Consider the following 12,211-nt stretch of genomic DNA (forward strand, 5'->3'; position numbering starts at 1 on the left):
GCGTACAGGGGCAACCGATATTGGTACGAATTGGTCCTCTGGTTTGGCTGCAGTGATTATCACTGTGGTTTGAGTAGCAACTGTACTTGTTGCTGGGGGTGGCGCAGCTGCTGTGCTTGGAGCTGGAGTAACCGCGCTGTCTGCTGCAGTCGAAGTTTGAGCAGCTGCTGTACTTGCCACTGGGGTAGCTGCGCTGTTCATTGCAGTCAAAGTTTGAGTAGCGACTGTTGCTTTGCCCTCAGATCCGCTGACATTCTTTTCCTTTTGAAGGTGCTGGATAGTGTTGAACAAGGCCCTGTAAGCATAGGCCAAGCCCCAGCACGTTGCCATGATTTGTCCATCTCTGGTATGGCCAGAATGACCACACACCTCATTTAAGTGTTTTACTAATTCTTCTGGATTTTGCAGTTGTCCGGTAGTGAAATTCCAAAGTACTGGAGGGGCCCACTGACCTAGATACTTGCCCATACTATCCCACACACCCTGCCACTCATGGCTGTCCAGCCTCTGGGAAAATCTCTCGGTCCTCCTACATCGTCGTTTGACCCCAGACAAGACCCAAACCTGAATCTGCTTAACTCTTGAAATCAGTAGTGGGCAAAACACACTCTGTATGCGTGCTAGCATGGTGATTCCCATCACCATCAGCAAACAAGTCTCAACAGCATTAAAAGGCCATTCAAAAACTTCAAAACTCTCAAATGTAAATGGTCGGGGGGGAAGACTGTGAGGGTAAAAGGATGTCTCCTTCACAGGTTGAGCACCTGAGAAGGAGAAAAAAGATGTGTAATTGCTAAGCACCTCCATCATATACCTCCCAAAGTATAAAGGTGGTGACCACACTGGGAACATAAGCCAGATCAGTTTCATGATCAATGATTCTATTGTATTACAAGTCATTACCATAAAGTACAATGGGACAAAAACCTTAGCCCAAGCCCCACACTTGAAAAACACTAATACAGCAAATACCGGATGGAAGTAAGATATGATATACTGAAACTGTGAGATCAAGAGGAACAACCTTGAGAGCCAATAAATCAGCATTGTGACGAATGACTATTAATCCAGTCAGATCCATCGTTATCTCAACCCCTCTTGACCCACGTTGGGCACCAAAAAGAACTGTCGTGGTTTAAACCCAGTCAGGCAACTTGTTCACTCACTCCCAGTGAGTGGTGCTGGGCTGACAACAATCGAGGGCCCCCTCCACCACCGGGGCTCTCCCCTTCCCCGCTCCCGGAGGAATGGGGAGGAGGATCGAAAGAGTGCAACTCCTACGGGTTGAGACAAGAACAGTCCAGCAACCAATGTACAACACAAATCACCACCACTACTACCAACTACAACAATGATAAGGGAAAATAACAAGGGAAGAGAATACGATACCACCGGCCAAGAAACGAGTCCCACCCGGAAGCCCGTGTCCTTCCGGGTAACTCCCAGTTACCCCCCCCCTCGGGCATGACGTGCTGTGGTATGGAATACCTTCCTAGCTAGCCCAGGTCAGGTGCCCCATCTCTGCTTCCTCACAGCTTCCCCTCCTCCCTGGCAGAGCATGAGCCTCACAAAGTCCTTGGTCAGGGTAAACATCACTTAGCAACTACTGAAAACATCAGCTTCACCAACACTGTTCCCAGGCTGGAAGTCAAAACACAGCACTGCACCAGATACCACAAAGGGAAAACATGACTGCTACTGCTGAACCCAGGACATTCATACAGCCCTGAATGGGTGTAATTAGAGTTCTAAGAGATGTAACTTAGTTTGGCTATAGGCATAAAGAATGAAAACTTTCCTAGGATAATCCTGTCAAGGCCCCAGGCTTATCAAGAGACTGTAAAACCTATTTCTCCAGTCCTAGGGTTTACAGCATCTGTGCCCAAGATCAACAGTGACTCAATGCAGCTGCGTAACCTCTGTGGAACCTTGTCAGGGGCCTCCTCCACTTTCAGCTGTGAGCTCAAATTCAGGCTCCCATTCTTGATCCTTCTGTCATCTGTGCTGCAAGTATGCCTGTACTTGCGTGTGTACCTCACTGATACTGATCCACCAACTTCAAATCCTGGCTTGACCTCAAGCCTCCCTCCTTATGACAAGTTTGTCTAATAACCACTGGACTGTTGTCTGAACCAGTCTTACTGCCACTAGACCTGCACCAATCTTGTTTGGCAACTGTGGGACTGCACCACTGGTCAGTGACCATACTGATCCATGCCTGCCTTGCTGTCACTCGTCTCCCAGCTCACAGGTGGAGAAAAGTCTCCGCATCCTGCTGCTCCCTGACATACTAGTTCAAAAACCACAGTTCCTCTAGAAACAGATTACAAGACTGAAGAAATTAAGCAGTTGAAAAATTCAACAGTATCAGAGTCTCATATCAGCTATCAGCAAACTGTCTATAAGCTACCAACTAAGTGATCCATTAGCGTTCCCTTGTAAGTTTAATGAGAAAACTGTAGGATAAATCAAAAGAATACTGACTAAAATGGAAATTTACTTGCAATGCTTTAGAGGCCACAAAGCAGAGGTGCTACTAATAAGTTGACCTGCTGAATGGATTTTGCATTTCAGGAAAACCACCACAAGTCAAGATTGAAAAGCTTAAATTCCATGCAGAAAGAGGCCTTGTAACTTCAGTCAGGCTTCAGCATCCTATCTGAAAATGCTGTTATTGATATTTACATCAAAAATCAAAATGTGCCAAGAAAAAAAGCTGTTTCCATTGAAATCAGATCTATAAAATTATTTGCCATCATTTTAATTGTCCAGAATAACAATAATTATAGTCTCAAGGAAGGCATATTGAAAGAAAAGCCCTCTCATGGTTCAAAGACCTGATATATTTAAAATTAAAAACAAAAATCCTGTTCCAATAAAGTGCTTGCCAGACCAATTTGTTTCTTCTTTTTTCTCTTTTTTTTTTTTAATTTTATTTCTCTTGGGAGCCTTTATGGTTGTAATATCTAGGCATAACACTGGGTAATTATGCTGTCCATTTCAGAAATGGTACAATTTCACCCAAAACATATGTCAGCTCTAGAATGTTGCTTCTGTAGCTGTAACTTATATTAAGGACCAAAAGTATGATCTCTGTAAAATACAGAGAAGGAAAAACAAAATCAGGAAAAATGTTTAGTGGAACACTAGTTAGACTGCTTTGCTGTATACAACGAAATCATAATGAAGATTGAAGCACGAAATTAAAGGTTTGTTTAGACTACCCCAGAAACAGTTGCAATATGGCAAATTAAAGTTCCACTAATTTCAAATGTCATCTCAAGGAGAATTAATAAAGTGTTCACAGTTATTTGGAATTCTTTAAAAATCCTATCCTTGTGGCTATTCCTACTTGAAGGAGCTAGCTAAGTCAAAATAACATGCTGGTTATCACACCTCACACCAAAGCTAGACACACTAATGACTTCTGCTTCCAAAACAGACATGGAATCACTCTATTGAATTTTTCAAGCATGAATGAGATTTGCCTGCCAGCAGCTGCATCAGAACAAGCACTTTTTTAAAATGGGAGAGCAAGAACAGCTAAATCTGGCACTGCATATCAGCCAAGAAACATGCAATCTCTACAGCTGTGGCCCTACAACATATCTCAATGCAAGACTATGCCTTCATCTAATGTGAAATGAAGGTGAAAGAAACCCTCTTCACAGATTTATACAACAGCTATGTTTGCTTTTCAAGAGCAATACAATCACAATTCCACAAGGGATTCTTTAAACCAGTTCCTGATAATGGATTTGCAAAGCAAATAACTAAGAGAAAACAAAAGCCTCAGTTCTACAAACAAAATAATTCAGAAACAGCACATTATTGTGTGGTAAGAATGCAAGTATGTACCACTGTCATCCCAGATGAATATTTTGCACTACGTCTTCCCAAAAATCTGATTTCTGGAAGACTTGTTTTCTAAAGCACCATCTTTTGATAAGAGGGAGGCAAAAGTACCAAAAGAGAGAACAGCATAGAGAGCAAAACCTGAAAAAAACCTCTTTCTTCATACAGAGGCAAAATTATTAGGGATAAAAGAGCACAGATTGTAGGAAGTATTCCACTATCTGTCATTGCATACCTTAAAAAAATATTTTTATAACACAGAACATAAAGAAAAAAATGCATAAGAAACGCCAAACACATTTATAGTATCAAAGAGCACAAAATTTAAAAGGCAGTGGAACAGGAGCAGACAGTTTTGCTCAAATGCAATCCATCGACTTCAAAATTAATTTTCATATGCCTATGAATTCCTCATCATGTAAGTTTTTCACACCTAGTTGCCCAAGTTTCACTGAAGTAGTTAGTTATTCACAGTAATTCAAGAGGTTTAAAAAATACCAACAAACCCTATGTGGAAAATAAAAATAGAATAGAATAGAATAGAATAAAAAATAACATAAACTAGATGAGTTGGGGGAGGGGGGCATCATTCCATCCCAGCACACCCAGTCAGTTGCCAGCACCAACAGTGAATGCTCGGAGCAATGTAGAGATGTTCCAGCTGCTCCAGCCAATGAGCTGGCTTCATTTGGAGCTCAGCTCAGATGCCTCTATACAAATGCATGTAGCATGGGGAACAAACAAGAGGAATTAAGGGTGTGTGCACGCCTACGCGGGTATGATATAATAGGCATCACAGAAACATGGTGGGATGGCTCCCTATGACTGGAGTGTTGGAATGGAAGGTTACAGGCTCTTTAGAAGACAGGCCTGGCAGGCAGGGAGGGGGCATTGCCCTTTATGTCACGGATAGGCTGGAGAGTATGAAACTCTGTCTGGGGACAGGTGAGCAGTTAACAGAGAGTTGGTGGGTCAGGGTTAAAGGGAGAACAGCTATGGGAGACATTACCGTGGGGATCTGTTACAGACCACCTGATCAAGGAGAACCTGCAGATGAAGCACTCCATAGACAGATAGGGAAAGCCTCACGGTCACAGGCCCTTGTTCTCATGGGGGACTTCAACCACCCTGACATCTGTTGGAACAAAGGTACGGCCCGACACAAGCAATCCAGGAGGTTCCTCGATTGTGTGGAAGACAACTTCCTTCTGCAAGTAATAGAGAAGCCAACAAGGAGAGGTGCCATGCTTTACTTCATGCTCACCAACAGGGAAGGGCTTGTTGGAAATGTGACGCTCCAGGGCAGCCTTGCATACAGAGATCACGAGATGGTCAAATTCGAGGTCCTCAGGACAGTGAGAAGAGCGTGGGGCAAGCTCACTGCCCTGGACTTCAAGAGAGCAGACTTTGGCCTCGTCAGGAACCTGCTTAGTAAGGTTCCATGGGATATAGCCCTAGAGGGCATGGGGGCCCAAGACTCCTGGTTGACATTCAAGGATCACCTGCTACAAGCTCAGGAGTGTTGCATCCCAACTAGAAGGAAGTGCAGCAGGAGGGCCAGGAGACCTCCCTGGATGGATAAGGAGCTGCTGAGGAAACTTCAAGGGAAAAAGAGGCTTATAAAAAGTGGAAGCAGGGACAGACAGCCTGGAAAGAATACAAGGATGCTATCTGGGAACCTAGGGACTAGGTTAGGAAACCTAAGGCCCAGCTAGAATTAAAATTGGCTAGAGATGTGAAAGATAACACGAAGGGATTCTATAGGTACGTAGCGAATAACAGACAGATTAGGGACAACGTGGCCCCCTCAGGAAGCTATCAGGAGAACTAGCTACACTGGAGAAGGCTGAGGTTCTTAATGACTTCCTTGCCTCAGTCTTCACTGGCAAAGGCTCTGACCAAACCACCCAAGTCTTGGAACGCAGATGCAGGGACTGTGAGAATGAAGACCTTGGGCCCACTGTGGGAGAGGATCGGGTTCGAGACCATCTTAATAATCTGAACGTGCACAAGTCCATGGGACCTGATGAAATCCATCCGCGGGTCCTGAAGGAGCTGGCAAATGAAGTTGCGAAGCCGCTGGCCATCATATTTGAGAAATCATGGCAGGCAGGTGAAGTTCCCGACGACTGGAAAAAGGGAAATATAACCCCCATTTTCATGAAGGGGAAAATGGATGACCCAGGGAATTACAGACCAGTCAGTTTCACCTCTGTGCCTGGCAAAATCTTGGAGCAGATTCTCCTGGAAGGCATGCTAAGGCACATGAAAATCAACAAGGTGCTTGGTGACAGCCAGCATGGCTTCACTAAGGGGAAATCCTGCCTGACCAATTTGGTGGCCTTCTATGATGGGGCTACAGAACTGATGGACAGGGGTAGAGCAGTTGATGTCCTGGACTTGGGCAAAGCGTTCAACACTGTCCCACACAACATCCTTGTCTCTAAATTGGAGAGACATCAATTTGATGGATGGACCACTCGGTGGATAAAGAACTGGCTGGATGGCCACACGCAAAGAGTTGTGGTCAATGGCTCAATGTCCGGCTGGAGACCAGTAACGAGTGGTGTCCCTCAGGGATCGGTGTTGGGACTGGTCTTGTTCAACATCTTTGTCGCTGACATGGACAGTGGGATTGAGTGCGCCCTCAGCAAGTTTGCCAATGACACCAAGCTGTGTGGTTCGGTTGATATGCTGGAGGGAAGGAATGACATCCAGAGGGACCTTGACCTGCTTGTGAGGTGGGCTGATGCCAGCCTTATGGAGTTTAACCATGCCAAGTGCAAGGTCCTACACCTGGGTCGGAGCAATCCCAGGCACAGCTACAGGTTGGGCAGAGAAGAGATTCAGAGCAGCCCTGCAGAGAAGGACTTAGGGGTGCTGGTCAATGAGAAAATGAACATGGGCCAGCAGTGTGAGCTCACACCCCAGAAAGCCAACTGTGTCCTGGGCTGCATCAAAAAAAGTGTGACCAGCAGGTCAAAGGAGGTGATCCTGCCCCTCTACTCTGCTCTTGTGAGACCTCACCTGGAGCATTGTGTGCAGTTCTGGCGTCCTCAACATAAAAAGGACATGGAACTGTTGGAACAAGTCCAGAGAAGGGCCACGAGGATGATCAGGGGACTGGAGCACCTCCCATGTGAAGACAGGCTGAGAAAGTTGGGGCTGTTCAGCCTGGAGAAGAGAAGGCTGCGTGAAGACCTCATAGCAGCTTTCCAGTATCTGAAGGGGGCCTATAGGGATGCTTGGGTGGGACTCTTCTTTAGGGACTGTAGTGAAAGGACAAGGGGTAATGGGTTAAAACTTAAACAGGGGAAGTTTAGATTGGATATAAGGAGGAAGTTCTTTACCGTATGGGTGGTGAGGCACTGGGTTGCTCAGGGAAGCTGTGAATGCTCCATCCCTGGTGGTGTTCAAGTCCAGGTTGGGCAGAGCCTTGGGTGACATGGTTTAGTGTGAGGTGTCCCTGCCCATGGCAGGGGGGTTGGAACTAGATGATCTTAAGGTCCTTTCCAACCCTAACTATTCTATGATTTTATGAAAATAAAATAAATAGAAATAAAAAATAAATGTATGAGGATTGGCAGCATTTGCCCTCCAAAAGTTACTTTTCCCTCCCATTGGAAAACAGAAACAGAATTTTCCCCAAGCTGATGGCAACATATTACTCTAAGACCTGATAGAAGATATGAGGGTATTTAACACACAGATCAGTACTTCTCCCTAAAACATGATTTTTTTTTTTTCAATTGGAATATTACAATAAGAAAACAGTACCCTTAGAGCAGTCACTGTAAGAAATCATGAGCTGTCTGCAAAAATTCTTAATGCACTTTAAGATTTTGGCATCAAAATCTGGACAGAATACATTTTGTGCTCCAGTCTTCTACATTACTGCTCCATACAGGGAAAGCACAATCATCTTTGTGAGAAACACTTAAAAAGGGACACCTCTTAGGTTAAGGCACAAACATCTGGTCACTGATGATCCAGTTTTGCAATTAAATTGAGTCCAGTTCAGTAATGTGCCTTCAGAGTGTTCTCAGCATTCAGCTAATATGTTCTCAATATTCAATTTCAGGACAGTTAAAACATCAACAGAGGTACACCAATTAAAGCAAAATGGTTTTGCCATTGTTTCATTTCCTTTTCCAAAGTAAGGGAAATAATGACTAATTATTCAGACAGATCTATAACCAATGTTAACTTCTGTGGCCTAACTTATAGAATCATAGAATGGTTAGGGTTGGAAAGGACCTTAAGATCATCTAGTTCCAACCCCCCTGCCGTGGGCAGGGACACCTTACGCTAAATCATATCACCCAAGGCCTCGTCCAACCTGGTCCTGAACACTGCCAGGGATGGAGCATTCACAACCTCCCTGGGCAACCAATTCCAGTGCCTCACCACCCTTACAGGAAAGGATTTCCTTCTTATATCCAACCTAAACTTCCCCTGTTTAAGTTTTAACCTGTTATCCCTTGTCCTGTCACTACAGTCCCTAATGAAGAGTCCCTCCCCAGCATCCCTATAGGCTCCCTTCAGATACTGGAAGGCTGCTATGAGGTCTCCATGCAGCCTTCTCTTCTCCAGGCTGAATAGCCCCAACTTCCTCAGCCTGTCTTCATACGGGAGGGGCTCCAGTCCCCTGATCCTTGTGGCCCTTCTCTGGACTTCAGAATTTAGTTTTTCTTACTTTTTCCTCTTTGCAGAAATGTTACTCCTTATAACTGCTATGTTTACATCACTGAAAAATTGTTTAACTGAAATTCAAGCAGACAACAGTAAGTCATCTGCAGTATGGGTTATTCTAACTCATCTTCACAAGCAAATGCTCAATGCTCAGAGGATTCACTATCAAATTTCAATGATCAGACATTACCATTTAATTGGATAATTATAAAGGGTCTTTTAAAGTTAAATGCACGGGTCACTTAAGTGAGATGATAGTTCATACAGCACCAAAAAAAGAGACAGATTGTAGTCACTTCGCTCTGTTCTGGACTGTTTTTAAACTGCCCCAAGAATGTCCACAAATCTCTTCCTACTTCATCTACTAAAATCCATTATGAACTAACCACCTTTTAATCATTTTTCCTCTAATGAAATTTCCTTTAAAAATCTTTTAAAATTACATACTAATTTTCTTTCCAGAACAAAATGTTCACTCAACCAGCTAATAAAACAAAACCAAGCAGCAATTCAACAGTGCAAAGCATCTGACCATTATAACTGAATTTGCAACTCTGATCAAGAGATTTTCAGATGGAAAAATAATACTGTATATGAACTATTCATTCTACACATTAGTCAGAGGTACACAGATATCCATCTAACAGACTTGGACTGCAATTCAGTCATCCCTCTTACAGAATATCTATTCATTACTAAAGCATTTGTATACTCTTAAATACATTGTTTAAAGACTGACAACGTTCAGTATTTACTACATAAATTTTTTTTAAACTTCATTAAGCAAACTTAAGCTAATGCAGAAGACAGGTGCCAAGGCAAAACTGAGCATTTCACTGTACTATGAAAGAAAGGGTACTTTATGCATTTCATTAACGAGAGAAATGCTAATTGTTATGCATGGTCCAACAGAACAGATTACTACTACAATAATTCAATGAATGTGTTCAGATTATTTTTTCTAAGACATCAAGATCTCCATATATGCTAAACTATGATTTTTAGTGTAGTTGCAGAAGTAGACAAAAATGTGAGGGGGATAGAAAGATTTTTAAAAATTAAGTAGCTTTTTAACAATAAACATTAAAACGAAGACCAGATCTGATGACTAGGTTAAACTGACATTAACCAACTCAAAACAATTCCAGCATACAAGTAGAGCTATGCGTTAAAATGATAAAAATATCCCTAAACCACAAATGCAGAAGATAGAGCTAATACACATGAAATGAGATGAGGAAAAAAAAACAAAACCAAAAACAAACCCACAAAATAAACAAACAAACAAAAAAACAGCAATGGAGGGTTCTGGGGTTTGTTGGTTTTTTTTTGTTGGTTTTTAAGATAAATGAAATGCAAGACAACAAAAAAAACAAAGGATAGCAACACCAAAGTGATTGCACTTATGCAATGAACAAGATTCTGTTGAATAAGTTTCAACATGAAGTCTGGCCCTGATACTAATTTATATTAATGTCATGTGTAAATATATTCTACATCCCTGTTAGCAACCCAACTTGGTGGACGAAAGCATAAGGCTGGAAAGTGTCGTCTTCTTTTACGCTGATTTTCTTTGTGATTCAGCTGAGAATTAAAAACCAGAAAGACTAGCCTTAAATTCATCATGGCGGCTAAGAACAACATGCTGTAAAACTTAATACTAAAAATGGTACTATTCATTTCAAAGTTTTAATCTATCCTATTCTATGGTTAAACTAGTCAAACTGTAGCTCTTCATGAGCTATTCTTCAAATAAATAATATTTGAATACCAGAAGTCATTTCATACCTAAATACCTTGTGATACCTACTTATTCTATGTGAAAATTCATTTTTCTTCAACTAATTTTTTATTAGTTTTTTTCTTTTTTGCATGCAAATACAAGCTATGGATTTCATTTTAAAGATAAACCAAAGGCAAAACCAGACTGCCATTTCACTTGTACAAGACAAATGTCAGTTTTTAGTGAAACAGTAATAGAAAACACTTCAGAGCTCTTAAAACCACACTGCTTTGTAATTCTTCTATGTAATAAGCACTTTCACATAATAACTGTAAAACAAAGAGGACACTTGACAATGCACTCTTCACACCCATGTTTCAGTAGCTGCAAGGCAGAAATCAGTAGGTTCCTGTTTCCCTAGAAGTCACATGGATTTGTTTCCTTTCACTCAAAAAATGCTTAGGAAAAGCAGCTTCCCACCTTCTTATTGTTGAATAGTCTATCTGCTATAGTTATTACAGTCAAGAAAATTTTTATTATAAAACGACTTGTTAGATTCTATACTTGCTCAGGTACCTGGAAATATTTAGCACCCATCAGATAAAAGCAGGAATAATGAAAACATTGAACTATGACCTTTCCAAGCGAGTATCCCTAACTACAAAACCAACTGAAATTCATAAATACATGGTAAAGAATTCTAAACACAGTACATGCTTGTAATTGCTGAAAGTTTTTATGCATTCTTAATAACTATATCTCATTTGAGAAAATACAATTCAAAGAGGGGAGTTACTAGAATAAATTGCATTTGCATAAGCATACTTTTAATGGCAAAGTTCTTGAAGAAGCATGATAGGGCAGAAGTGTGAAGAAAAGGGGAGAAAGGAAAGCATACTGATCCGATTAAACTGAAAATGCTACACACTTATCTGACTTATGAAGTTGTGTAATTTTATTTAAAAGTGCTACCCAATAAGCATGCGGACAAATATAAAGCTATGCAGTTATACAGGCAATTTTTACCTTCTCTAAGTACATGGTTCAGAAGCATAAGTTAAGTATCTTTTGTAATGCAAATTATAAGTGTTCTAGTAGTAGCTGAATTGTCTAAAGAGAATACAATATGGAATGTCAAGTTCTGTGTTTAAATGGGTCATTCTAATCATGTCTAGATTAAGTACCTAAATCACCACAGCATACATGAAAACTGCAGTCAAGCTCAGACAAATTCTTAGATTTCGAAAGCGAACAATAAAATTACAAGAAACATTAGAAATGCTGAGCTTTTTTAACACGGAAGAAAAATATAAAATGTGACGGAGAATATGAGAACAAAAATAAATCTGAGGTATATACTGAAAATTGAATGGATTAGAGTCAGAGGAACCAACATTAAATGACAAGTGGCAAGACTGCTTTGTTTAATGTCTGGTGAAAGAGGAATCCAATTCAGAGTATAGGAAAAGCAGAGAGGCATCTCTGATGCTTATCCAAGTCCTTCCCTTTCCTTGCACTGTTTATAAATGACATCCCAAAGGTGAGCACAGATGAGGAATACCTATATTTCCTAAAACCATCTGTACTGAGACTTAAAGAAGGTCCTGATTCATTATGACATTCTTATCATAGGGAAGATTCCAGCTTCATTCAACTTCAGCTCAAAGGCTGGAGGACTGCTCCTTTTCTCTCCCATCAGCGCAATAATACCATTCCTCACACTTTTTCTCTTGTGCCGAGTGCAGCTTCTCTCACAACTATAAGAAGGTCCTAGTCTTCCTAGACACACCTTTTACTATCTATCTTTCCTGCTGAAAACTGCATCTCTTGCTACTTCCTCCCTTGCACTGGCCTGGCTGCTAATACCCTGTCATGCTAGTTGAACTTCCTCTTGTTTTCATGCTATAATATAAAAGAAACATACTCACATTATCAGTACTA

At 41.5% G+C, this 12,211-nt stretch overlaps 2 protein-coding genes across 6 annotated transcripts in view; one reads left to right on the forward strand and one right to left on the reverse strand.

Moving 5' to 3' along the window:
• DGLUCY (D-glutamate cyclase) overlaps nt 1-12,211 on the forward strand; it is a 184,154-nt gene that overhangs the window by 88,938 nt on the left and 83,005 nt on the right. The window lies entirely within an intron of this gene.
• Nucleotides 1-12,211, reverse strand: part of RPS6KA5 (ribosomal protein S6 kinase A5) — an 85,802-nt gene that overhangs the window by 43,040 nt on the left and 30,551 nt on the right. The window lies entirely within an intron of this gene.

The sequence above is a fragment of the Pezoporus wallicus genome, unplaced genomic scaffold (assembly GCF_028554395.1).
Source record: "Pezoporus wallicus isolate ANWC-B61680 ecotype Strahan unplaced genomic scaffold, APGP_CSIRO_Pwel_v1 contig_3017, whole genome shotgun sequence".
Taxonomy (NCBI): domain Eukaryota; kingdom Metazoa; phylum Chordata; class Aves; order Psittaciformes; family Psittacidae; genus Pezoporus; species Pezoporus wallicus.